The 24,439-nt window shown below is 48.1% G+C and overlaps 1 pseudogene; it reads right to left on the bottom strand.

Annotated features, from left to right (window-relative positions):
- Positions 1-1,191: 1,191 nt before the first annotated feature.
- On the bottom strand, positions 1,192-2,175 carry LOC148108523 (olfactory receptor 4E1-like; annotated as a pseudogene).
- Positions 2,176-24,439: the final 22,264 nt, after the last annotated feature.

The raw sequence follows: 24,439 nt of genomic DNA, 5'->3' as shown, positions 1-24,439 counted from the left end.
TTTTGACCTCTTCACCGTCATCTCTCACCATTCTCTGCCTTAGGGTCTAAGCTGTAACCACACTACCCTTTCTGTGCTTGGACCAAGCCAGGGTCTTTCCCAAAACCTGCCATTTCCTCTGCCTAGAATGTTCATCACCTGTCTTTTTCATGCGTGCCTCCTCTTCATCTTTCAGATCTTAGCTTCTTCTTCTTTTTTTTTTATTTAAAGATTTATTTATTTATTCAACAGAGAGAGACAGCCAGCGAGAGAGGGAACACAAGCAGGGGGAGTGGGAGAGGAAGAAGCAGGCTCATAGCGGAGGAGCTTGATGTGGGGCTTGATCCCATATCGCCGGGATCACGCCCTGAGCTGAAGGCAGACGCTTAACCGCTGTGCCACCCAGGCGCCCCTTAGCTTCTATGTCATTTGTCAAAGAGACCCTCTTTGCCTCTCCACTCTGAAGACAGTCTTTTCTAAATCTCTCTATCAACATTCAGTGTGTGTGTGTGTGTGTTTGTGTGTGTGTGTGATTGTAAGCCTGGTCCTTAGCACATAATAGGTGCTCGGTAAAAATTTGTCAAATGAATGAATAGTAAGTTATCCCCATTTCATTGCTCTGATGGCAGATTTTTCCTGGCCACTTGAGGATATCAGTACCTTCAGTGACTCAAAGTCTTCTTTCTACATGACTGAAGTCATAAGCAAACTCACTTGGTCTGAGTCACTGGTGTTTGCTGAGCCATTTAGGCAAGCATCTGAGTGAATGATGTAGTCAAGTGCTGCCCAGCAATCTAAAGGTTCATTTCAACATTAGTTACCACCCTAAGACAACAGCCCAGAGAGGCAACGTGGTGTAGTGAAAATAGCATGAGTTTGTGCTGATGCACTTGGCTTAATACCTGCCTCCAGCATTTCCTAGCTGGGTGACCTTGGGCATGCCGTTGGCTCTCTCTGAGCTTTCGTTCCATCATTGTAAACAAGCGTAAAACCTACCTCTCAAGTGGCTGTGGGCATGGAGTAAATATAGAGTGCCTAGAACAATTGCCAGCATATGAAAGATCCTGAAAATCACAGCTACTGGTATGATTGTCAAATATTGGACCGAAGAGAATTCATAAGTGGCAAAGCCCGATAAATGTTAGGTGACTTATTCTTTGCAAGGCATCTCTTGGATGTGGAGCACCAGGCCTCTTAAGAGCCTAGACATTGTCATTTTTTCCCTCTCTCCTCCAACCTCCCCATGAACTTGTTCAAGGCATTCTTCGTGTCTTCATTCCTGAGAGTATAGACGATGTGGTTCCACAGAGGGGTCACTGCGGTGAAGAACACAGACACCACCTTGTCCTCCAGGAGGCTGGTGGATGGACGGGAATAGATGAAGATGCAGTGTCCCAGGAAGAGTGTGACGATGGCAAGGTGTGCTGCACAGGTGGATAAGGCCTTCTGCCTGCCTTCGGAGATCTGCTGCCTCAGGCTCACCAGGATGACTGCATAGGACACCACGAGGACCACGAAAGAGACCACCGAGATCAGCCCGCTGTTGGAGGCGATGAGGATTTCAATGATGTGGGTGTCCGTGCAGGCCAGTTTGATCACCTGAGGCACATCCCAGAAGAAGCTGTCAATCTCATCAGGACCACAGTGGGGCAGCTTGATGGTGAGGGAAGTCAGCGATATGGAGTGGATGGTGCCCCCCGTCCAGAGGGCCACAGCCAGCAGCACACATACTTTCCAGTTCATCACTGTCATGTACTGCAGGGGTTTGCAAATTGCCATGTACCGATCGTAGGCCATGACGGTGAGGAGAAAGATCTAGGTGCAGGCAAAGAGGTGCAGGAAGAACATCTGGGTGACACAGACCTCAAAGGGAATGAGCTTCTCTTCTGACCACGTATCTCTGAGCATCTTGGGGACAGGGACCGTGGAGTGGCAGACATCAATAAAAGATAGGTTACTGAGGAAGAAATACATAGGGGTATGGAGCTGGCGGTCATAGATAATAGTTACGACAATGAGGATGTTCCCAATCAGTGTCAGGACATACGAAGTGAGGAACGCGGCGAACACAGTCATCTGCACCTTCTGATTGATAGATAAGCCTCTAAGCCGAATATATGTCACGGAAGTGGTTTGATTGAGTAGGCCCGCCTCTTCCATTCTCTTTGTTGGACACTCTGCAAAGAATTAGGAAAAAAAAATAACACTTAGCATCTGTATCAATCATCTGGCCACTTAATTTCTTCTGTGTTTGCTTTTCCCTCCATCTGGAGCTTATGATCCAGTATCTTATTTTAAAAACCCCATTCAGCGTCTTCAGTCATGCTGCATACACAGTAGGCACCACACAGACGTTTTTGGGAAAATAGTGCAAAGAACCATGATTCACCAAGAGATATAAGGCAGCCTTGGAGAGCGGAGGGCTTATATTTACTCATAAATCTTTAGCAGAGAAGAAACCAGGCTTTTTCTACCCCAAGCCAGTAACATGTTCAAAGTTGTACACAGCCTGGCCTTGAGCATGGTTTTCTCCATTGTCTGTTGAGTGCATTTTTCACTCGTCCGAAGGACTTCCACCCCTGTGCACTCTGCCGTGACGCCCTGGTACTGTCATGTCAATGACCTGGTCTGTGGCTGGTAGACGCTTTTCCCCAGTCGGCTGGACAATGGGCAGTGTCGTTGGGGTGTCTTAGAAAGAGCTGAGAGTTTTCCTCATTTCTTTCTTTCCTCCCCTCCCCTCCTCCCTTTGTTTGTTTGTTTGTTTGTTTGTTGTTTTCATTTTATAGAGAAAATGAGGCACAGAGAGGTAAAGCAACGGGCTTAGGTTCACAGAGAATTGCAGTAACAGCTGTGTCCGGAGCACAGGCCTCCTGAGTCCCAGCCCAGGCTCTCTGTGCCCCCACTCTGACCTGAATCATTTATGTGACGGTTGGCATCATTAGGGCGCTAAGTGGAATGCGTCTTGGTGAGCTGCCTCTTCCTCTGCTAGGTGCACCCCACCAGCCTGGTTGGGCATCTGTGGGGTGTATAGTCATTCTTCTCTCACTTGTCTTCATGTCACGGCCTGGATGCACCGTCTTCCAGGGGTGCCCACTCATGCATGCCGCTCTCTTGCTTCCTGGGGTCCGCTCATCCTGTGCTATCTTCTTCCCATCACTGGTCACTACTGGAGCGTTCCCTCATTCCTCAAGGGCAGGCTCTCTGCCAGACAAATGAATCAGCTCCACATTGCTTATGAAAAAGGACTAGGAACTCTATCTCTTCTGCTTCTAGTCATCTCTTCCTTCTCCAGCATTTCCTATTACTCATCGTGCTGGTCTTCTGCAGACAGGGTCTCTTGTGATAGTCTATATCAATAGAGGAAGATTAAGGTAGTGTCAAACTAGGAAACTAGCAAAGTAGAGTCATGGGAAAATAAGGTATTTCTAGGCCAGGAGAAATCTTTTAGTTAACATTTGAATTAAACTCATGGTGTCTAGAGCTTAGATTAATATTTATTGTAACATCTTAATGTAGTGATGGATTAACTTTACTCTTAAGCAGTTTTTCTTAGTGGGGGTGCCTGGGTGGCTCCGTTTGTTAAGCGTCTGCCTTCAGCTCAGGTCATGATCCCAGAGTCCCGGGATTGAGTCCAGCATCCGGCTCCTGGCTCAGCGGGGAGTCTGCTTCTCCCTCTGACCCCTCTCATGCTCTCTCTCACTCTCTCTCCCAAATAAAGAAATAAAATCTTAAAAAAGAGAAATATTTCTTAGTATTCACTTAAAGCTTCTGCTCTAGAAAGCTACTTTATTTCATTGTTTTCTAGATTTATTTATTTTTAGAGAAAGAGAGAGACAGTGTGTGTGTGTGTGTGTGTGTGTGTGTGTGTGTGTGTGTGTGAGGGGGGAGGGGCAGAGGGAAAAGGAGAGAATCTCAAGCCGACTCCACACCTAGCACAGAGCCCGCTAGGGGGCTTGATCCCACAGCCGTGTTTTCATACTTGAGCTGAAACGGAGAGTTAGATGCTCAACCAGCTTAGCCATTCAGGTGTCCCCAGAAAGCTATTTTAAAAGTTGAATGATTTACATCTGTTCCCTTTTTAATTTACTAATCAACTGAAAAGATGATTGCAAACTTGAAAACTAAAGAACTGAGCAAGAATGGAGCCAGGGGTTTATTTTAAATTAATCTGGAGAATTTCACCCACACAGAGTGTGTGGATGGAGAACTAGGTCTGTAATGAAGACTTGTGTTCCATCATCATCACTTTTTTTTTTCTATTTCTTTGGAGCTGCAGGAAGAAATGCTTTGAGAAATGGAGATGTGCCCAACTGCAGTAGAAATTTGGTGTCAGTTTATGTTGAGGATATGGTGCACAAAAAGAAAATCGAATGTCTGTGGCATACGCTTCCAAAAAATGTAGGAAAATAATTAAGAACAAAACCAGAGTAAGACAGAGTGTCTGTAAAACTCACCCTGGGTTGTTTCTGGTGCTCCTGGCCCCTCCAAAGAGAACTGAGTTGTCATGGTCTGGTAGTTTCAATGTCAAGTTTTGATAGTGAATTATTTTCCAGTGAAAAGAACTAATCAGACAGATTTAACGTTTACCTTGATTTTTCCATAAGCATGGCCAGAGCCCTCAAAGTTCTCCTGGGTCTTGTTCAGTTTTTGGTGATCAGTCACGGTAAATACATTTGGTGATACTTTACCAGAAGTGCTCCAGGGTTTTTGCAAAATTTTACACCTTAGTGCCGATATTATTTTCATCGTTTTCAGTATGTAGAGCATGTAACTCTGCCTTAAGATTTTCTAGAATTGGTTGCCAGTCCGCTGGAGATGCGGCATAAGAATGGTATATTTTTTGCACTTTTTCAGATGATATTGGCAGCGGAATGATTCAAAGTCTCTATCAACCCCTTTCACAGGCCATGCTAGCTTACCAGGAGATTTCTAACACAAACTTGTCCTAATTATTCACAACCAGTGTGATGTAGGCATTGTTTCCTTGGCAGCACACTCTCTGGGTGTAAGTTTTATATGGCTAGCTTCAGACAGATTATTCTACCGATTACTGAAGGGAATGTGTACAGAAAGAGGGCAGCTGGGGCTGGCAGCTGCAGGGTTGGGTGGTTTTTTGGTGTGTGTGTGTGTGTGTGTGTGTGTGTGTGTGTGTTTACCTAAATTACATAGGTTTTATCTCCTTGGGACCTTTTAAGCAACGTCGTCAGCTTACCCTAGTCATAGTTAGAAAAAGTTAATTCTGTGGGGACTAACGTTACAGACTTTGAAATTGTCACTAGGGGAATTTAAAGGGAAAGCAGGGCTTCCACATCTAAACCTTTAGGATGTGTTTAGACATGATTAAATGAACTACTAGTCTGTGCTAAGTATTAGGTGAGGGGCTTTCATGGTTTCTCATGTAATCCACATACAAACACAGAGATGAGGCACAGGCCATGGAGTTAAGATTTTAATCAGCTCTCTGCCAGAGAGGTCAAGGGTTTGGCCTTGAGGGTCAGGTTGTGTGTGTGCAAATTCTAGCTTTGTAAGTTTGGGCAAGTTCCTTAACCTTTCTGGGCCTCAGCTTCTCATCCATAAAACATAAAGAACAATGGTCATCTGTCTTAGAACTCTTGAAATCTTTGCAAAGCCTGTGGCACTTAGTGCATATGTTGCTTAAGTTAATGCAGTTACACAATATGCAATTCAAACAAACAAGAAAGCCACCACCCCATAACAGCCAACTCTTTTGGCATCAGTATTCATTGTTTTGTCTACAGTGAAAATCTAGATCCTCTTGCTCTAATGAACCTTGGCTTTCTCTGTTTAGATGTAAGAGCTTGGTAGTTTGAGTTGGAGAAAGAAGAATCCCAAGGGGAAGACTACAGATTATACTTGGGGTTTTTCTTTTCATTTTTACTTATTTAAGTAATCCCTACACCGGACATGGGGCTCGAACTCACCTCCCTGAGATCAAGATCCACACACTGTTCCGACTGGGCTCGTCAGGTGCCCCTATACTTTGAGTTTGAATTTAAGATTGAAGAGTTCTGTGGATTGGTTAGGATATATGAAATCAAAGGTGTGGAAGGAAGCCTTATAGCTGACTCTTCAGGAAACAGTGTGTAGAAGAGAAGATGGTAATGGGGGAAAGTGTCAGAAATTACCAAAAATTCTTACTCCTAAGGACTTGTGGCTTGGCCTCCTTTCCCCCAGTTTTCTTATTGCGTTTGTTACCATTGATCAGAGGCCAGACTTGAAGGTATTGCAAAACTCAGAGCTTCTAGAACATAGAGATACTTCTACTTAATCCATGTGGGGCTTGTATTATATTGTGACGTTGGCAACTAGGGTATGCATAAGGAAGAGGGCTATACTGCCCGTACTCATTCTCAAGTAGTTTTGGAATTGAGATCCTTTATCCTAGGCATAGTACACCAAGGATAATATAGAAAATGATGTTCAGTTGATTATAGGGCAATTACTATCACCACTGTCACTGATACTATGCAAGGTTGAGAAATTAATTTTTGGCCTAACCTACAGTGTCTGTATTTCTCACTTCTTCTGGGTAACCCTCTCCCTTGGCCCACTACTTCCCTCTCTGACTGTATACTGAATGTCCCACTCAGGCTTTTTCTCCCAGGAAGTCCCTCATGCTCCAAAAATTGTGTGTTCCCATTTCCTCTGCAGAATAAATGAGAAGAATTGTGGACGCTGGCATAGCACTTGAGAGCTTGTAAAGCTTTCACACTCATTAATTTATTTGATCTTCACAATATCCCTGTGATATTGTGGGGAGCATTATAGAAAAATTAGACTTGGCATTAAGTGATTTTCAGAGTTTATATATCAGGGAAGCAGCTGAACCAGGTCTTCTGCTGCTGATTCTGATATTTACTCCATTACTTCACTTGGATGCTGTATTTCTGAGAGGAGCCACACTTAAAAGAGTTGCTTGTTGAATCGCACAGAAATGTTTCATTGGTTTTGGGATAGGTGACTTCTTGGTATTTTTTTTTAAAAAGATTGTTTATTAATTTTTTGGAGAGAGCATGGCGGGGGGAGGGAGATGGAGAAGGACAAGGAGACTCCTCACAGAGCAGGGAGCCCCCACTCTGGTATCATCAGGGGGCCGGATCCCAGTACCCTGAGATCATGGCCTGAATGAAATCCGATGCTTAATCGACTAAACCACCCAGGTGCCCCACATTTTGGTATTTTTGATCCTCCTGACTGACTCTTTCCTTCTTCCCATTCCATTCTGTCCACTCCAAAAGATCAAAGTGCCCTACTCCTCCCTTCTGAAAGGTCACTGACTCTCTGCTAAAAGCAGACAATAAGGGGTTTATAATCTAGGGTGTGTGCAATATCGCACTTATTGTAAACTGAGATAAAAAGATCCTATGTGGAATTTACAATACAGTATTTTAGGAATTTGAGTTAAGATTTCTGTTCCCTATAACTGAAACCATCCTGACTGAGAAAACATTTGATCAGTTTTGACACACTGGACAATGTTATTGTAAAGAATGCATTGGAGACAGTGAAGAATACTGTTACTGTGGGTTTCATTCTGATTGATAAGAAAGAATTTTTTAATGTCATGTGTGGTGGGCAGAATAATTCCCCCAAAGATGTTGCTGTTGGAATCTGGGGAATCTGTGAAAAGGGACTTTGCAAATGTGATTAGTTTATGGACCTTGAGGTGGGGAGATTCTCCTGGAATATCTGGGTGGGCTCAAAATAATCAGAAGGGCCTTCCTGAGTGAAAGAGGGAGGCAGGAGAAGCAGAGTTCAAGAAGGAGATGTGAACACAGAAGCAGAGGTAGGAATGATGAGATTGCCGGTTGGGGGGGGGGAGCCAAGAAATGTAGGCTACATTCATTCTAGAAGCTGGGAAATTCAAACAAACAGATTTTCTCCTAGAGTCTTCAGAAGGACTGTAGCCCTATTGACATCTTAGTTTTAGCCTCATGAAACTGATTTAGACTTCTGATCTGCAGAACGGTAAGATAATACATTTGCGTTGCTTTAAGCCACTGAATTTGAGGTAATTTGTTATAGCAGCAATCAGAAACTAACACATTATGGAAATTGTCAGAAACTGAGAAGAGATTATGTGTAGAAGGGAAGGAAAAATTCTCCCTCTACCCCATGGTCTTCTGACTGGACCAAGAATTAAATTTACATGAGACAGATTAAGAAAAAAAATCAAAGTTTTATTACAGGTGCATGGCAAATTGAGACCAAAAGAAATAACCATGTAGGCAGTTTTTATGCTTTTTAGACAAAAACAGTAAATCAGAGATGAATTGGCAGGATATAGGAAACTTAACATTAGGAGCTTCAATTTGTAAGGAGTTTGAACAGAATTTGGGCTAGTGTGGTATATTAGTAAAAAGGAACAAGGTTGTTTATGCAGCTTTCTTGGCTCTTAATTTCCTATCTCTTGTGATAAGGATATTTCTTTGCCTCCTGGAACAGGAAGGATGTCTTTCACGTGGTAGGTTTATTTCCTGCTTTCAACAGGAAAAGAGAAGGGTATGAATGTCCTTCTTACATAACCTGTCTCTTAAGTAACTTATTTTATTTTATTTGAAAGATTTTCTGTGTTGGTTTGAGAGAAAGAGTGTGTGGGGTGAGGGCAGAAGGAGAGGGGAGAGAGAATCTCAAGCCTACTCTGCTGACTGTGATGCCCAATGCTGGTCTTGATCCCAGGACCCTGAGTTTGTGACCTGAGTCCAGATCATGAATCGGAGGCTTAAGCAACTGAGCCACTCAGGCGCCCTGGCAAAAGAACACATTCGATATATTTCCAGGCAATGCAGGGAAGTGACTAGTACAAGAAGGAAGACAAACATGGGGGACTCTGCATTTCCCTAACTTACTGCCTAGAGATTTAGTTTCCAGTCTACGGGTCAGGGATGAAGAATACAGGCGAAGCTCAGCCATTTTCCTGAGTTTGAGACAGAAAGATGGAAGTTTGGAGAAGTCAATATGGCTGTGGTTTACAGTACAGAATACTGAGGAGAGCTGCACAGAGAAAGAGGACCTCAGAAAGCCATCTAGGATCACTTTTGAGTTTTCATAGAATTCCTCAGTAGGGCACGTGTGTGAGGAACATATGTGGTGTGGGGAAAATAATAGCCCAGGGGAAGCAGAGAGGAAAATGTCACTAGCCTTCACACACAATCAGGAAAAGTCTGTTCTACCGGCAGCAGGCAGAGTGGAAAACCTCGTAATTCATGGGACATTGCAAAGAGAGCTCAGAATACCAACAGAACAGTAGCAAAATTCATTGAAGACTACTGTGATACCACGTAACAAACCTTTGGAAAGCTAGTCTGGAAGGATAAAATAGTTTTCCAGGAACCTACCTCACCATCAGAACAATCCTCAAGAGTATGTGTAGAAATATAAGCCATAGTTAATATCTAACAATTAAAATTCACAATACCTGCCTTCCAACAAAAGATTACCAGGATGCAAAGAAGGAGAAAAGTTCACCTCGTAATGAGAAGAAAGATTAAACAATAGAAACTTACCCAGAAATGAAAAAGACGATGGAAGTATTGCACATGGACATTCAAACAACTGTTAGAAAGAGGTTTTACATACGTAAGAATATACACAAAGGATGAAGTGAAACAGAGATATAGAAAACATGAAAACAAGGAAAACCCAACTTCTGGAGCTGAACAGTAGCACGTCTAAGATGAAAAATGTAGTAGATGGGCTTTCTTTCATGCTAGACACTAAATAGCAAAAAGAGAGAGAGAGAGAGAGATACAGAGATAGAGAGAACTTGAATGTATGATCATAGCAGTTGTCCAGAATAAAGCAGAGAAAAGGAAGGGTGCAAACCACGCCCTGCACACAAACACTAGAGTATGTGTGAGCTTTGTAGCAATTTCACGTGGCCTGGTAGATAAGAAATTGGCTGAGGTACAGAAAAAAAACTATTTGAAGAAGTAATGTCTGATTATTATCTGAATTGTATGAACCCTCTACACCCAGAGATTCAAGAATTCAGGAATCCAGCCAACAAAACCCCCAAACATAAAGATCATGAAAAAAACCCTCCTTATCAACCTGCATCCCAATAAAATTGCTTAAGACCAATGATAAAGAAAAAAATCTAAAAAGCAAATGGTTGCGTTACCTGTCACGTCACTAATTCTGTAGATGGTCTCTGTTTCTTTCTGGTCTGTGTTACTCTTGGAGTCTCTCTTCACTTACAGGATCCCCCTTTCTATTTCTTGCAGGGTGGTTTAGCGGCCAAATCCTTTGAGTTTCTTTCTGTCCTGGAAGCTCTTTATCTCTGCTCCTATTCGGAATGACTCCTTGCTGGGTAAAGTATTCTTGGCTGCGTGTTTTTCTCATTTAGTACCCTGACTCGATCACGCCAGCCCTTTCTGGTGTGCCAGGTCTCTGTGGATAGGTATGTGGCTAGTCTAATGTGCTTACCCCTGTCAGTGAAGACCCTCTTGTCTCAGGCTGCTTTCAGGATTTTCTCTTTCTGTCTGAAATTGCAAACGTCACTGTATAGGTTAGGGTGTTCCTCTATTCTTCTGGATTTGGGGAAGAGTCCTCTCTACCTCTTGGGCTTGAATGCCTGTTTCCCTCCCAGATTAGGGAAGTTCTCTGCTATGATCTCCACAGAAAAATCCCTCTGTGTCTTCTCCCTCGGGGCTGAAGTAATTCCAATATTGTTTCCTTTTGTGGCATCACTGATTTTTCGATTCCTCCACCCATGGTCCATTCGTTGGCTCTCTCTCTTTTCCTCAGCTTCCTTCCTTTCCATCAGCTTGTCTTTGGTGTCACTGACTCTGTCTTCTGCCTCATTGACCCTGGCCGTTAGAGCATGCACATCCAATGTAGACTGCATCTCAGTTAGAGCCTTTGGAATTTGGGCCTGATTTGATTTCATTTCTGCACTATGAGAGTCTCTCATGTCATTTATACTTTTTCAACCCCAGCTAGCAACTTTGTAATTGTCATCCTGAGTTCCAGCTCTGACTTCTTACTTAAAACCGTATGCATTAGATTAGTGGTAGAGAGTGTTACCTCTGGCTCTTTCTTTTGCTGGGAATCCCTCCCTCTAGTCACTTTTCCCAGAGAAGAATGGATGGGGGAGAGAGAGATTAGGATCTCACAGGGTGGACAAAACAGGGTGAGCCACTTGGTCCCGAGTGTCTTTGGTCTGTGTGTTGGAAGTCGCTAAATCCCAAAAGTGTAAAGAAAGCCAAACTCATATATACACAGAAATCAAATTGAATATAGAGAAAGGAATCCAAAAATGAAGAATATATGTATAAAATGTCAATGTAAAAAAGGAAAGTTAAGAAAAGATTGAAAAATGAAGAGTTGCTAAAATAAAAAAAAAAGTAGTTGGAAAGGGAAAAAGAAAAAAAAGGAAATGGATAATTTTGAATGGAGAGAGAAGTGAATCATGAGTAAAAGCCTTGCGCTCTAGGTGCTATTATCCCCTTGCGCTTGAGTTTGGCCATCCTCTTTGGTCGGTAAACTTGCTGTTCACTTGTTCTTTCACCTCGTTTTCGGGGGGCAGGGGCCTAGTGCGCTGATTCTCAGGTGTCTTTGCCTGGACGGGGATGCACTGCCCCTTGCCAGGGGGCCCGGTGGGGCTCAGGGTCAGCCGGTTGCTCTGTGTGCCTCGCGTTCCCAGAGGGCTTTCCCCGCCTCTTGAGAGGGTGAGAATAAAATCGGCCACCCAAATCTGTAGACTCCGAGGTGTGATGCTGTTGTGCGCCAAGTTCTGTAGACATCTGCGGTGCTCCCCACACCAAAGCTCCTTGGGGAAGGCGGAGGGTCACAGCATTCCTGTCCTTTGCAGGGCTCCCAGATGGAGAGCTTCTGATCAAGTGGACTCCCAGTCAAGTGACTTCCTGCGAGGAGAGGGATTTCTTCCTTCTCCTCACTTGGGTCTCGAGCAGGAAGCGTAGGCACTGCTCTCACAACAACTGAACTGGAGGGTTATTAAGAATTGGGGCTGGCAGGGGCAGGGGATCCCTGCTGGAGGAGCCTGAGGGGTGTGGAGGGGCTATGCCCAGTGCCAAAGCCGCCGGTTGAGGCTCTGTTCATCCTGCAGCTTCCATGAGCACCCAGTGTGCTTTGGAAATGAGGAGGTTGTGGAATATTGGTGAGGTTCGGTGGGGTGGAATCTAGAGCCGACTACCAAGAAAGAATTCTTGAGACATCTTTGGTGCAAAATTGGTGGTTTATGGCAGGACCCGTGGCAGAAAGAGCTGTTGCCCCAGCTTGTGAGGGTGGCTGATGATAGACTATGGGGTTGGGGGAAGGTAAGGAAAAAGGGAGGTTGAGATAATACTTGCATATGTTAAAGAAGACTCACAAGATATGGAGGCCTTGCCATTGTCAAGGGAAGGTGGTTTTGCCCTCTAGCAAGGCATGAACATTAAGACATTTGGGAACTTCCTGGAGGCTGCAGATTCGAAGGACATTTCATTGTATCTACTTTCCCTACAGGAAGCTAAGTTATTGATAGAAATGCTTGGTTCTTGTAAACTGCTAAGACATTGGGAAGTTGAGGGAGACTTAAGTCTTGCAGGATTGTGGTGTCTATAGGTTAATTATTTCTTTGCCCTTTAGGGCAGCCAGGAGTGCCTGAGAAATGTCATGTACACCACATATGGGGGGGGAGGTGTGAATTCCTGCTTTGTCCTCAGCTAGCCTTCTCTTCCCTCCTCAGTAAAGGTCCCTCCTGTTCACAGAGGTTCAAGCAGTTCTTGCTGTTGCCACCTAGTGGACATACGGATGAACACATTCAGGTCATGTCTGTGACTCCCTGACCTGAGCTGCCATGAGAGGTTGGTTCCTTCCTGCGAGGAGAGGGCCCAAAAAGGATGGACCCGGAGCAAGCAGACAAGTGTGGCCAGGCCGACGCCCCTCTGCTGGCCTGGAAGCAGGACCAGGTTGCTCTACTTAGAAGCTGAGTTCTAGAGCAGGAGGGGCTGGAGTGGCTGGGGTGTGTCCCGGGACGGGGTCTGGATGAGGGGTGTTCCAGGACGGGGATGGGGGGGTGGGGGGGCAGGGATGCTTGTGGAGGGAGGATCCATGAGGGCGGTATGGACAGGCTCTTCCCTGCTCCACGGGTCCCGCCCAGGTAGCCTGATGGCCTCGCTGCTGGCTTGTCTTCCTTGTGATTTCAGGGTTCATCTCTAGTCTCCGGGGACCCTCCTTTCCCGAGCAAGGCTCCACGGAAAGAAAGAGAGTATAGCTAGAGGACCCTGCTGCCAATACTCCAACAATGGGACTAAAGTGTGTTCCAGAAATTGTGCTTTTAGGAAACAGTCCTAAAGCAAAAGAGATTTACAGCACATTGTACTCTTCACTTTAAGGATGAGATTCAAAGAATTGGAGATGTCTCAGTTGTTCGGGAGGTGGTGCTGCTGAGTAAATGATGTGTAGCCCCTGATAATGCAGAAGGGGACAGGAGTAGCAGTGCCTGTCCACTGTGGGGACCTCAGGCCGAACAAGAGCCCAGCTGTGGAACCCTCCCTGCCCCACCCTGTCCCACACACAGGCAAACCCCCTCCCTTGCACACACTCACCCATACACTCCGAGGGAAAGGACTGGAAGAGGGACGCCATGTGTTATGGGCTATCATGGTAGAAGGTAGAAGGAACGTGTCTTCCTTTTTTCATATTTACATCACTATTTTACTAACAAAACGTTATCTGGCTAAAACCTTAGAGAACTTTTTAATTACCTGATATGTTTGTAATAAAAAGGAAGATTTAATATGCAGGCTTAATATTTTTATAATATGCACATTAGAATCATTGAAACCTTGTCTATCCCGGAAAATGAAAGATTTTGAAGGTGTCTCCTGGACCCAGATATTTCTGACTCTTGGGTCATACTTACAAAAGGGAAGCCTATCCCAGATAATGAAAAAGTTTCATTTTGGGGCTACACATGCACAGTATTGAATCACGAATATTCCTTTGTAGTAAAATGGTTTTTTTGGTTTCTGTTTTTGTTTTTGTTTGTTTTTTAGGAGAAAAAAACCTGACAAAAAATGAATCACTCATAAGTTACGTAGCTAGATACAAAAAGGCCACACTCTCTGATCCCACACACATGAAAACCCAGAAGTAACTCACAGAGGCAGAGAGGAGAGGGGAGCTGTGGCTTCAGGGACTGGGCTGAGGGAATGAGCAGTATCTGACGAGTGGCACAGGAGTCTCTGGGAGGGAAATATTGTAGAAGGACAAGGTTGTAAAACACTCTGTACCTAATGACACCTGGATGTACAATTTAAAAGGATCAGAGTAAAATTCCATGTAAACCCAATTTATCCTTTATTTATAGACCAGAATATATTAAGCTATGAAATAGGTGCATGAACAGCGCAAAAATTAGAAACACTGGAATGACAGGGGAGGGGAAGCCATCCTTTGGGGATTCAGCGAGCAGGAACTGCTCTCCGGGGCCTAGGCCGTTTGCTCCACTGAGAGAGGTGGTTGCCGATGCCCTTCGCCAACCTCGATCACTGGTGCTGTAGCCTGTTCGGACTCCGGGGCTGCCAAAGGGGCAGGTGGCTCTTGTAGCTGCTGACAGGGAGTCAGAGCTGTGAGTATATCCTGCCGTGGCTCTGACAAGGCAAGTGACATCAGGGGCCCTTCAGGGACCTCCATAGCTGCTGCTGGAGCCTGGTTGGGCTCCAGGGCTGCCAAAGGTGCAGGTGGCTCTTGGAGCTTCTGACAGGGAGGCAGAGCTGCGAGCGTGTCCTGCGCCAGCTCCGACAGGGCAGGTGGCATCAGGGGCCCTTCAGGGACCTCCGAGCTGATGTTGCCTGATCGGTTACCAGTGTGGCCAAAGATACAGGTGGATCTTCCTGCTCCTGACAGGGAGTCAGAGCTGTGAGTGGATCCTGCTGTGGCTCTGACATGACAGGGGGCATCACGAGCCTTTCAGGGACGTCCGTAGCTAGTGCTGCAGTCTGAGAGGGCTCTGGGGCTGCCAAAGGTGCAGGAGGGCTTAGATCTCCTGACAGGGAGTCAGAGCTGTGAGTGGATCCTGCTGTGGCTCTGACATGACAGGTGGCATCACGAGCCTTTCAGGGACTTCCATAGCTAGTGCTGTAGCCTGCGAGGGCTCTGGGGCTGCCAAAGGTGCAGGAGGGCTTAGATCTCCTGACAGGGAGTCAGAGCTGTGATTATATCCTGTGGTGGTTCTGACATGGCAGGTAGCATATCAGGGCCTTCAGGGACCTCCATATCTTGTGCTGGAGCCTGCTCCTTCTCTGGGGCTGCCATAGATGCTGGTGGCTCTTGCAGCTCCTGACAGTTCAACAGAGGTGTGAGTGTATCCTCTGCTGGCTCTGACATGGCAAGTGGCATCAGGGGCCCTTCAGGGACCTCCATAGCTAGTGCTGCAGCGTGCGCAGGCGCCGGGGCTGCAAAAGGTGCAGGTGGGTCTTCAAGCTCCTGACAGGGAGTCAGAGCTGTGAGTATATCCTGCCGTGGCTCTGAAATGGCAGGTGTCATCACGGGCTCTTCAGGGACCTCCATGGTTGGTTCCGGAGCTTGCTCAGGCTCCCATGCTGTCAAAGGTGCAGGTGACTCTTCTCGCACCTGACAGAGGGTCAGAGCCAGGAGTATATCCTTCACTGGCTCTGACATGGGACGTGGCCTAAGGGGCTCTTCAGGGACCTCTGTAGCTGATGCTGGATTCTGCTCAGGCTCCTGGCTTTCCAAAGGCGCAGGTTACTCTTGCACGTCCTCACGGTGGTTCAGAGCTCTGACCACCAGCTGCATTGGGCCTGACTCGGCTGGTGATGTCCCTGATTTTGAGTTGTTGAGCTCCAGCAGCAGTGATGGGTATTTCCAGCTCAGGCTCTGAAGCTGCAGCAGGCACCACAGTGGGAGCTGGGACTAGCTTTCGGGGCGGTTCTGGATCTCGCCCTTGGGCTGCTTCTGTCACTCCAAGAAGAGAAAGTATGGTCATCATGATTGTCTTTCCATGTCCCTTCCAAATGAAGGCCACTTTGCCCACCATTCAAAATTGTCTGAGTCTAAGAACCCGACACTGGGTGGTTTCCCCAAACTGTAGCCCATGGGGACAGTGATCTGAGACCACTCCTTGCTCCCAGCCACACTGCAGTCTGTGGAGGCTTGCTCTGTGTGGCCCACTCTCTCCCCTCCACAGCCCTCCATCAGTCACCCCCAGTCCTCCTCACCCCCAGTCTGTGGCTCAGCTGGCTCACAGTGTCGCAGGCGAGAGAGGAGGAGCCAGGCACGTTGCTCTAGGTTGGAGCCCAGCATGTTGAGCCCTACGTATGCCAGTAGTGTCTTTAGGCAGGGAAATTCTGGGGGCTGGAAGAAATCTTCAGGGTAGTGGTCCAGCCAGGTGCCCAGGATGGAGGATATGGCCCTGGGGACAGACAGGTGGGCAGAGGAGTCAGAGGACAGGGCACCTACCACACGGATGCCCCAGGGAACCCTTGTGGGAACCTGGGCCCCTGGGTCCCCAGCTCCTGGCTGTCAGAGCCCATTCCTACTCCATGTCCACCTGTGATGGGGCACTCCTGCCTGAGGCAGGCCTGGTCACTGAGGAGGGGCTGGCCTAAAGCCTCTGTGGGTGGGAGCCCTTGACCCCTGGTGTGACCATTTCTGTCCTCCAAATGGAAGCTGGCCGCCCTGCTCAGTCTCCCTGCCCACTCGCCGCGTGACTTCCACTGCATGTGGGCAGGGAGGGGTGGCGTGTCTGGCGTGGTCATTGTCCTCAGTGCACACTAGTGCTCTGTGACTGTCCAACCAAGGAGGGAACAAAGGGACTGTCCCATCCCTGGCCTTCCCAGGACCCTCCCGATACCTCCCACTTCCACTCCCATGCCTATGTGCCGCCTCGTTCAGTAGGTGCCAGGAGAGGGTGTCCTTCTGTGGATACTAATCTCCCACTGGGTGGAGGACGTCCAGTCCCCGAGCCCTCCCTGGGTCTCCTGAGTACCTGCTGAGCACACAGTGTCGACGTTCCACCAGATGTGTGGAATCCATGCCCTTTGTTCTGGGTCCCAGGATTGGGGTAGAGACAGGGATGGGGTGTGGCGGGGATGGGGAATGACTCTGTTAGGGGCTGAGGCTGCCCTCCAGCCCCCTCTGCTCTCCCACTGGGCCCACACCCCACCCAGGGCTCTCCAGGACCCCTTTCCTCTTCTGCAGAAGAAGCCCTCAGACCTGGACCCTCTCACAGGAATTGCAGATGTGTGGGATGAGGGTCCAGCAGCCCCCAGATCACAGTCCCCTCGCTGCCCTCTTGAAGAAGTTAGGGCCCTCTGCATTAGCCAAAGCTCACTCACATGCCCTGCCGCAGAGCCCAAAGATTGTGCCTTCCAGGTTACTGGGGCCTAACCCGAAGAAAACCTAGGTCCCCCGCTGAGGGGCCACTCCCTAGGGGTCTGACGCCGCGGCTCCGGGGATTGGGGACTCCCAAGCCCAGCGCCAGACTCAGCCTACAGCTGCGCACCCACACTGGCCCATTGGGGCGCCACCGAGCATTCAGGGTGTGAGAATGGGCAGGGCCCCCGAGCCCCCAGCGACTTTGATGGCACCCCGCGCCATTGACCATTGGGCCCACGCTCCCCCTCACCCGCGCCCTCACCTCAGCCCGCCGCTCAGGTCTCCGCACAGTGGGTGGATCCGGCATGCCGGGCTCCTGGGGCCTAACCCTAACCCTAGGTTGGCCACCGAGGGGCCCCTTCCTAGGCGCCTGGCGACTCAGCGCCGGAAATTGGGGACACGTGAGCATCAGTGCAGGACTCAGCCTGATGCCACACACCCACCCGGGCCCCTTGGGGTGCCGCCGAGCATTCAGGGCAGGAGACGGGCAGGGCCCCCAGAGCCCCCGGCTGCCTTCCTCGGCCCCCCCGCCTCAACCATTGGGCCCACGCTCCTCCTCCCCCACTTCCTCACCTCGCCCCACCACTCTGCTTACTGCACAGCTGGCGGATCGGGCCTGCCAGGCTCCTGCAGCTTTACCCTAACCCTAGGTCGGGGGCCGAGGGGCCCCTCTTCAGGGGCCTGGCCTCCCAGTGCAGTGAATTGGGGACCCCCGTGCCCCAGCGCCGGACTCAGCCTGCCACCATGCAGCCACCATGGCCCGTCGGGGCGCCAGCGAGCGTTCAGGATGGGAGAACTGGCAGGTCCCCACAAGCACCCGGCGACCTTCGATGGCCCCCCGCGCCACTACGCTTGGACCCACGCTCCCCCACCCCCACACGCTCACCTCGGCCCACCGCTCCACTGGCCGCACAGTTGGAGGACAGGGCCTGCCGGGCTCCTGGGGCCAACGCTAACTCTATGTCAGCCGCCAAGGGGTCCCTCCCCAGGGGCCTGGCACCGCAGCACTGGGAACTGGGGACACCCGAGCCCCAGTGCTGGACTCACTCTACTGCCACGCAGCCACCTGTGCCCCTCGGGGCACCGCTGAGCATTGAGGGCGGGAGAATCAGCAAGGCCCTCTGAGCCCCCGGCGACTTTTTATTTTCTTTCTCATTTTTTTAGTTTAATGTTTTTATTATATTATGTTAGTCACCATACAGTACATCCCTGGTTTCTGATGTGAAGTTCGATGATTCATTACTTGCATATAACACCCAGTGCACCATGCAATATATGTCCTCGTTACTACCCGTCACCATTCTATCCCATTCCCCCACCCCCCTCCCCTCTGAGGCCCTCAGTTTCTTTCTCAGAGTCCATAGTCTCTCATGTTTCATTCCCCCTTCTGATTACCCCCCTTTCTTTATCCCTTTCTTTCCCTACCGATCTTCCTAGTTCTTAATTTCCATAGATGAGAGAAATCATATGATAATTGTCTTTCTCTGCTTGACTTATTTCACTTAGCATTATCTCCTCCAGTGCCATCCATGTTGCAGCAAATGTTCAGAAATCGTTCTTTCTGATAGCTGAGTAATATTCCATTGTATATATGGACCACAACTTCTTAATCCAGTCGTCTGTTGAAGGGCATCTCGGTTCCTTCCACTATTTAGCTATTGTGGACAATGCTGCTATGAACATTGGGGTGCATATGGCCCTTCTCTTCACTACGTCTGTATCATTGGGTAAATACCCAGTAGTGCAATGGCTGGGTCATATAGTAGCTCAATTTTTCACTTTTTAAGGGACCTCCACACTGTTTTCCAGAGTGGCTGTACCACCTTGCATTCCCACCAACAATATAGGAGGGATCTCCTTTCTCCACATCCTCTCCAGCAATTGTTGTTTCTTGCCTTGTCCATATTTGCCATTCTAACTGGCATAAGGTGGTATCTTAGTGTGGTTTTGATTTGAATTTCCGTGATGGCTAATGATTTTGAACATTTTTTCATGTGACTGTTAGCCATTTGTATGTCCTCATTGGAAAAGTGTCTGTTCATATATTCTGCCCATTTTATGAATCATCGAGCCTTACATCGGAAACCGGGGATGTACTGTATGGTGACTAACATAATATAATAAAAAATCATTTAAAAAAAAAAGTTTCATTCTTTTGAATATAGCTGTCCAATTTTCCCAGCACCATTTATTGAAGAGACTGTCTTTTCTCCAACGGATGTTTTTTTTCCTGCTTTATCAAAGATTCGTTGCCCAAAGAGCCGAGGGTCCATTTTTGGGTTCTCTATTCTATTCCATTGGTCTATGTGTCTGTTTTTGTGCCAGTACCATGCTGTCTTTGTGACCACAACTTTGTAGTACACCTCGAAATCTGACATTGTGATGCCCCCAGCTTTGTTTTTCCTTTTCAACAGTTCCTTGGCAATTCGAGGCCTTTTCTGCTTCCATACAAATTTAAGGACTATTTGTTCCAGTTCTTCGAAAAATGTCATTGGTATTTTGATCGGGATAACATTGAAATTGTAGATTGCTTTGGGTAGCATGGACATTTTAACTATGTTAATTCTTTCGATCCATGAGCATGGAATATTTTTCCTTCTTTTTGTGTCTTCCTCAATGTCTTTCAAGAGTGATTTATAGTTTCTAGAATATAGATCCTTTACGTCTCTGATTAAGTTAATTCCAAGGTGACGTATGGTTTTTGGTGCTATTGTAAATGGGATGGATCCCCTAATTTCTCTTTCTTCGGTCTCATTATTCGTATATAGAAATGCAACTGATTTCTGAGCATTGATTTTGTATCCTGCCACATTACTGAATTGCTGTATAAAGTCTAATAGTTTGGGAGTGGATTCTTTTGGGTTTTCTATATAGAGTATCATGTCATCTGTGAGGAGAGACAGTTTGATTTCTTTGCTGATTTGGATACCTTTGATCCCTTTTAGTTGTCTGATTGCTGTTGCAAGGACTTCTAGTACTATGTTGAATAATAGTGGCAAGGGTGGGCATCCTTGTCGTGTTCCTGATCTTAAGGGAAAGGCTTCCAGCTTTTCCCCATTGAGAATGATATTTGCTGTAGGCTTTTCATAGATGTTTTTTATGAGATTGAGGAATGTACCCTCTATCCCTACCCTCTGAAGGATTTTAATCAGGAAAGGATGCTGTATTTTGTCAAATGCTTTTTCTGCATCTATTGAGAGAATCATATGATTTTTGAATTTTTCTTTCTGGATAAAATCTAAGACACTGATAGATTTGCAAAGGTTGAACCACCCTTGCATCCCAGGGATGAATCCCACTTGGTCATGATGGATAATCCTTTTAATGTACTGTTGGATTCTATTAGCAAGGATCTTGTTGAGGATTTTGGTGTCCATATTCATTAGGGAAATCAGTCTGTAATTCTCCTTTTTGATGGGGTTTTTGCCTGGTTTGGGGATCAAGGTAATATTGGCCTCATAGAATGAGTTTGGTAGCTTTCCTTCTGTTTATATTTTTTGAAATAGCTTTAGGAGAATAGGTATCATTTCTTCTTTGAATGTTTGGTAGAATTCCCCAGGAAAACCGTCTGGGCCTGGAGTTTTGTTTTTTGGAATGTTTTTTATCACTGACTCAATCTCTTCATAATTAATTGGCCTGTTTTAAAAATCAATTTCTTCCTGTTTCAGTCTTGGTAGTTCATAGGTTTCCAGGAAGGCCTCCATCTCATCCAGATTGCTTAATTTATTGGCATAAAGCTGTTGATAAAAGTTTCTAATAATCCTTCAATTTAATTGGTGTTGGTTGTGACCTCTCCTTTTTCATTGATAATTTTATTAATTTGGGTCCTTTATTCTTTTGGATAAGTCTTACCAGTGGTATGTCAATTTTTCTTAATTCTCACAAAGAACCAGCTTCTAGTTCTGTTGATCTGCTCTACTGTACTCCTGGTTTCTAATTCATTGATTTCTGCTCTAATCTTGGTCAACTGCTTCCTCGTGCATGGATTAGGCCTGTCCCTCTGTTGCTCTTCCAGCTTCTTGAGGTGAGAATATAAAAATAAGAGTACATACAAATGACCAAAGTCACTTAGGCTCTAACAATTGAGCTGGTCAGTGGTGGGATGGATGTTCTCACCTGTTCATTCAGCCACTGGGCCCTGAGGACTCAGTGCCAATGCTGCTAAGCCAACCAGGTCCTCCCTCGAGGAGCTCAGGGTCTAGAGGGGAAGATGGACAAAACATGAAACAAAAACGTGAACGAAAAGAGCAATTGTTCCATAGAGAAAGAGCAAAGTGCAACAACTGGGTGCTGAACTCCTGCCAGGTGAGGGGTCTGAAAAGGCTGTGCTGAGGCCACAGTGAGATTTCCTGCAGAGGGGAAGGAGGAGCCAGCCCTGCACCACTCCCAGTCTACGTAGCCCAGCAGAGGGCACCGTGGTGCAGAAGACTGTTGGAGGCAGAATTTGATGTTGCCGGAGTGGAGGTTAGACAGGAGGCCAGGGTGGCTGAAGGAAGCTGAGGAGGAGAACGGGGGGGGGAGGAGCAGAGGGGCAGGGTCAGAGCAGCTGGACACTCACAGTGCCCTGCTCCTCCTGCTGTGAGACCCCGTTTTCCCCACACTCAGTGCCTTAACCCACAAACCCTTACTGTCTCACAGTCTAAGAGGACCAGGAATAAAGAAGTGCTCAGCTGGGGGCTCCTGCCAGAGCCTCTCAGGAAGTTGGGGCTGTTATCAATTGCGGAACATGACCTACTTCACTTAAAACCTCAGCTCACTCAGTGGTGTTGGTAGGATTCAGTCCCCATCGAAGGCCTGAGTTCTCCTCTGTCTCTTATCCCTCAGGGCCAGGCCACACGCACGTGTCTGTGTCATGGTTCCAGCCCCTGGGTGGGCATCAGAGCGAGGACAGGGGTCAGAGTGATTCACGGATAGGCACTGAGCTATTAGAACCAAATCTCGGAAGGGGCTTTCGGTCAAGCTGCCATCTTTGGTGTGATGGAAGTGAATCATTAAGTCCAGGCTACACTTCACGGGAGGGTTTACACAAGGAGTGCACACGTGAGATGGGGATCACAGGGAGCCACTGGGGAGAGAAGTGGAAGTCCCCAGCAGGGTCCGTGCCTTGCCCAGAATCACAGACTGGTAAGAAGGCAGAACCAGGCCTGAACCCAGCTCTCCGAGTGTCCTCAACGTTGGGGCCATGGCTGAACCTAGCTACTCACTGGGAGCTCGGGAAGAGGTTGTGTTTTGGAACTGGCTGTAGACCTGGAGATGGTATGGGGGTGAGAAGAAGCATCGACATCCCAGGCAGGAGGCATCCCAGCACGTACCTGTCTGAGGAGGAGCCCAGGCCAGGGCAACCCACTGACGGCACCCCTGCCCGCATGACACCCAGAAGAAAGGAGGGATGGCTCGTGACACATGACTGGCAGCATCTAGGGGTAAGGGTGGGCTCAGCCCCTCTAAGCCAAGGCTCCAATGCCTTCTGCAGGGTTTGCCTTGGAAATTAGAAAGCCTAAGACCTGGGAAAGCTATTTCCCATCCACCCCTAGGTGGGACTCTCATCTTCTGGGCCTGCACAATAGGAGTATTGGGGCACACACATGTGCACAGATACACACACAACACAATAGGGACTGTGGGTGGCATCGGAGGAGCTACAGACTCAGAGAAGGTGAGAAAGGAAGAAAATGTGGTGGCAGGTATTCCCTACGTGCGACACCACTCCCCCAATTTCTTAGATGGTATCCCACCTATGCCTGTGGACTTCTGCAAGAAGTACATGCTGGAATAATCCCTATCGCACAGGCAAGACACAGACCATCCCTGACGGGCACAACGGCTTCTCTGGGGTCCAAAACAGGGAAGATGGAGACTTGCGTCAGAGCCTGGGGTGTTTCTAAGCTGGGGCCCTGGCTGCACCCAGACCTTCCCTAGGGCCTGTGGAGAGGGTTGTGTTGGTGTCACTGGGTACGCATGTGGCATGGCATGCAGAAAGGGGATGATCAGTCGGCAGCCCAGAGCACTGTTTGTGTAGGTGCTAGTCCAGGTGTGGACTCAGGGAGGGGATCCCAGGAAGTGAAGTCACTTCCCTGATAACCGACCCCAACAGAACTTGGAACCCCGGTCACCAGGCACCCACATTCTAGTGCGGTCCCGTATCAGGCTCACTTGGCCGGAGACATTCGATAGTGAAAGATGTTCTCTTGCTGCGTGCCCATTTTCCGGGGCTCTGGCTTCCAGAAACCCCGGGGTGAGGGACTTTTCACATGCTGCAGACACTGGCTCAACCCGCGCCCCCGACGCGCCCCCGACGCTGCAGGGCCTTTGCCAGGAGGTGCCGGAAGGTAATACCGAGCGGCCTAGGCCAGGCCAGACCACCTCTCCAAGCCATCCCTGGGCAGCCCCATTGCCCCAGTTTCAGGGAAAGAGGGGAGGTCCCGCCCTGGGCTGGAGGAGGTTGCGGGGCAGTGGATACCCTGGGGATGCCTTCATGTTCACACTGATGCCACGGTGGGCAGGGTGGAAAGAGGATTCCTGAGGTGCCTCTCACCAGGGCCAGAGTGAATCCAAGGCCCTCGAGCTGTGTCACTTTTCTCTCCATGGTGGAGCTGCGTGCATCCTGGGGTGTGGTGTGTCTGCAAGGGAGTCCCCTGGGTCTGAGGACCAGCAAAGGCAGCCAGACAGAACTCTGAGGCCTCCTGCCTGGCTGCCGGGCACTGTCTTTACAGAGCTCCACATAGGAGACAGGGCAGGAGCTGAATGATGGGATCCCCTGCCCCACCTCCTTGAAGGACACGAAGGAGTCCCCTACTACCAACAAAGTCCAGCGCTGGCTCAGGGTGAGTGGAGGTGCCGGAGGGACCCAGCACCCAGGGCACCGATGCGGCACAAAGGGACCCAGATCCCAGAAACCAGCCTCTGGGCTCCTCGGGGCTCCCTCCTAGACTCCTGCTCCCATGTGAACCTGGATCCCCATCTCCTCCCCAATCCTGCCCTCAGGGCCCTGCCAACGGCCTTGGCCCAATGCACAGTCCCTATCCACATAGCTGTACGAATATCAGAAAAGCGACCTTAAACCACCTCTCATCCCTTGCTCGAGATCCTGGTG

This window comes from Ursus americanus, chromosome 19, assembly GCF_024610735.1.
Source record: "Ursus americanus isolate L20-20 chromosome 19, mUrsAme1.1.p, whole genome shotgun sequence".
NCBI classification, from domain to species: domain Eukaryota; kingdom Metazoa; phylum Chordata; class Mammalia; order Carnivora; family Ursidae; genus Ursus; species Ursus americanus.
Note: the sequence above shows the minus strand (reverse complement) of the source record. Positions and strands in the feature narration are given on the sequence as shown.